Below are 4,419 nucleotides of genomic sequence, written 5' to 3'. Positions count from 1 at the left end.
TTCAAGGGTTTCTAATTTTATATTAATCTTTGAAAATTGGAGTTATTTTCTCAAAAAATTATTTTTCCTTGATAATATATTACATAAGTAATGTCGACATAAAATTTTATGATTTTTCGATAATCATAAAATTATTTATGATTTTCTTAAATTGAATCTTAAATTATTTTTAGAAATCAGAAAATTCAGAGATATGGGTGATAGATTGGCAATCGATTGAGATGAATTTCTATGAGCACAGAGGCTTAGGGAATTGATCAAATGATCGATCAGGACTTTGTAATAGATTGGATCAATCAATTAAAACATGTGTAATCTATTGAATCCCAACTTCAATCGACTTAGAGATGCTATAATCGATTGGTAGTTGACAATCGATTAAGAATGTTGATTTTGGATGTAATGGTCTTATTTCAGTTCATTAAACAATGTTTAGTCGAGTTAACAATTCCTAACCCTCTAGAATGTCTGTATTTAAAAGTAATTTTTGTGATGAAAATACAAAAGAAATGGTTAAAAGAGGACGAATTCGAAGTTTAGGTAGGGGTTTATATTCAATATTAAAATTTTCAACCTTATAACTTTAAGTTGGGTTTCCTAAATGTCTAGGAACTTTAAATCATTATTAGTGGAATGATAGAAGTTTAGACCATATTTTAAGGGGGAGTTTCTCCTTCAAAAGCATGAATTTTTCTTTAAATCATAAGGATTGAAGATAATGGAAGATTGGACATCTTCATTGTGATGAATATATGCTCAAGGTTGAACATAGGATATAATGAAAGATATGAGATTTTCATTAGATCTCTTTGAACATAATGACTCTCAAGGAGAGTTTTTTATGCATGTTAAGGGGGAGAAAATATAGAGTTTAAGTTAGAAATCCTCATTCATGCTTAAGCATTGGGGTGAAGTTGGGCTAATGGGTTAGCATATTGTCAAATATCAAAAAGTGAGATTGTTTGTGCAATCATTCTCAGGTCAAGATTGACCGGTTTGACTAAGTTCGAGTAGGTTCGAGCTTGAGTTTAGATGTTTGGACAATATGTGAGACAATATGTAAGACGAGAGTCAAGTAGGTAATGGAGGATTGAATACTTGACTGAAAAGTCCTAACTGTAGGTTAGGCAAGGTAAAATCTTAGTTGCATACGGTTAGACAGAGGAAAGTCCAAGTGAGTGAAAGAGGATCGTACGTTGGCAAAAAGAAAGTCCTAACTGCGGTTAAACAGAGGAAAGTTCAAGTGGGTCAAGTAGGACCACTTGTATTGTATTGTGTATTCATTTTCTTGTTGTATCTTCTTGTTGTGAGCTTGTACGAGATTTCTCCTCCTCCAGATTATTTTCGAGGATGAGGGATTTTCATAATAGAGTATGTGCACTGTATGGATCTTTGGATTAATCATCTCAAGGAGATGGATATTAAGTAAATCTGAGTGCTAGCGATTACTTCAAATTTTCCACTGTAACAAATCATCAATGAAATGTTTGGAGCTAATCACCCCCTCCCTCTAGCTCCCGGAGTATCCTAACACTCTTGAATACAACTAATTAACTTGATAGAAGTCGTTCTTTTTAGTTTTTCAGACATATAAGAATCGAGTTATAGCTTTGGTGAATTAACAAATAAATTTTCCTTAATAGGCGGTTGAATCGCTAGGCTGATGGATTGCCCATTGCAAGCACTTTTTAATTTATCTTAGTGACTGATGAAAAATTTCTGTGAAATTAAATCGATTATTTTCAAAATTAATTGGCATGAACTAGTTACCCAATATCAACTAGAATTAATTAATTCGATAGAAACAAATTTACCTTCTATTATAGAAAGAACTAATAGCAATTATTTACCTTTAATTATCAAAAGAGCACTAATTTATTATTTAGATATACACTAAAGTTCCACTCAATTTTATTTAATTAGATTTAATTAATCCATAGATAATTTATGAAAGAAAGTAATTAGTATCATATATTTTTAAAATCACTTTGTGCCATAATATTCTATTTTAACAATTTTAAAACTTCAAAATGTTTAGTTAATCCAACAAATAATAAAATAATTTTGCTAGCTAATTGTCGGTCGTATGTTAGCATCATAACACTTGGGAAGCTACACACATTCCAATTCTAGACAACTTTTATAATTTTTTATTTTATTTTATCATCAAACTTTTCAAGTCTTAATGCTTTTGGTTAAAAAAAAGAACAGAAGACAAAAGTTGGATCATAAGTGCCTCCCTTTATAATGTCACATTCATTTAATTAATCTAAAAGAATGATTGCACAAAGTTTCGATGAATACAAGGTCATAAAATATAGTCTATTATATGCCGTCTAATTTTGTATTACAATTTACAACTCTTAACCTTCAAATTATATGACAATAATTTTACTATTATAACAAGATTCTCTTCATTTAATTAATCCAAAATGTGAAGGAAAAATATAAAATTCTAATATACATTGAATGTTATGATAATTTCCAAGTAGAGAATGACTAAGAGTGTGGGGAAAAAATTAACAATTGTGTTTAATTGGTATGAATTGATGAATACACCACATTGGAAAGCAATTATAGATTTCGTGAGCTAGCAACAAAGAATTTTTGGACTACTACTTGGAAAAAGGGAGGTAAAAAAAAAGTTAATTAGGTATACTTTTTGACAATATTGCAATTTGAAAGGTGTTGAAAATGTAAAGTCGATGTTATAAGCATATCTTCAATGGCGTGATTGGCGAGTAAAAAACAAGATTAATTCTCTCTCTCTCTATTGAATTTGAGTGCAAGTACTCGTCTTTACGCTATGATATCCTTGGAATGAAATGTAAATTATGGGTGCTAGTGTGGATTGGCCCATTGAGTGTTTTAAAGGGGATTTCACTTTTATCTTACTTGGAAAATAAGAGATGATAGAGATCGATCAACACTTTTCTTTACAAAAAGCTTCTAATTACCATGTGCTTAGTAAAAGTTGCATCAACACGATATTGAAACATGGACCCAGATGAAAATGGGTCGCGGGCTCGTATGAATGTCGATGTTGAAGTTTTGTCAACTGACCATCATAAAGCAACTTTCGTTTGAGAATGTTTACCATGGTGGATAGAAACCACAAAAAGGGAAAAAGGAAGACTTAGTTTAGAGACTTCTTCATTGTGCATGCATCAGATTATATCATCATGAAATCATCACGGAGTATTAATTACCAAAAAAATGCTCAACATCAAGGTTCAAATACCAAAAAAAAAAAAAAAGAAAAAAAAGAAAGGTTATGGTGCCACGATCATAGTATCGTAATAGGATATTCAAGTTATCATTTAGATATCCGTAATTCGAATCCCAGCTATAATATATTTATAGAAATTTTTCTTTTAAATGGAAAATATAATCAAAGGATGTTAGACTTATAGATTAATCGTCACGTATACTTTTCGATATATTCTGATAATCGATAAAAAAATTTTATAAAAAATTAATTTATGAGATTAATCAGAATAAAAAAAAAAAAAAAAATTCATATAACACGTTAAAACTACTTGTGGCAAAGTGGGAAGGAAGAAAAGTATTGTCCCATTGGAATTCAAAGAAGCACGAGGATGACTCAAAAAGTGAGTTTGTTTTTGCATCCATATCAATAAAGAATTATAGGAAAAAGGCGGCTATCAGGACTTCTCTTGCACGTAACATTACCTGCATAGTATTCAGTTACCTTAGCCTATCAAAAATTTATTTCCTTAGTATCCGGTCATCGTTAATTTATCAAGAAATTTCCTTACATTAAGTTATATGATCTTTCTTAACCTATTTAAATTTCTATATGATCTATTACTATTTTTCATATTTTTCTAACATTCAATCTTCCCCGACCTATTAAGACTTTCATCCATATATCAAGTGCCCGATATTTAATAATCTACTTAAACATGATTCATCTCATGTTAAATATCCAATCTTTCATGACTCACTTAGATTTCATCCCTTATCAAATCTTTGTTGAACTTTCAATCATTAGGTGTTAGGTCCTTCATGAGTTAAACTTTTCACTTATTATCCGATCCTCCGTGATTTGACTTCTTCTAGCTTACATCAAGTGTTCGGTCCTCTACATTCCACTTGAATTTTACCCCTTGTAAAACTCATTGATCCTGTCTGAAATCGTGAAGTTGGGAAGCTAGGAGGTGGTGACTTCGCTGACCGGATTTGGACTTCGCTTCACTCTGTAAAACAAACGGCGTCAGTGCCGGGCCAAGGAAGGGATCCTCAGCGTTGACCCTCTGATGCTCAAGTCAGTCACCGAAAAATGTGGAGAAGCAGAGCAATAGTAGCAACAGTAAAATTCAATAGTAACGTGTACCTCTACCGGTGAAGGACCCCTTTATATAAAACCTTGGTGGGCAGTGTGCACGCTTCTCAAGG

Source organism: Zingiber officinale, chromosome 6B, assembly GCF_018446385.1.
Source record: "Zingiber officinale cultivar Zhangliang chromosome 6B, Zo_v1.1, whole genome shotgun sequence".
NCBI classification, from domain to species: domain Eukaryota; kingdom Viridiplantae; phylum Streptophyta; class Magnoliopsida; order Zingiberales; family Zingiberaceae; genus Zingiber; species Zingiber officinale.
Note: the sequence above shows the minus strand (reverse complement) of the source record.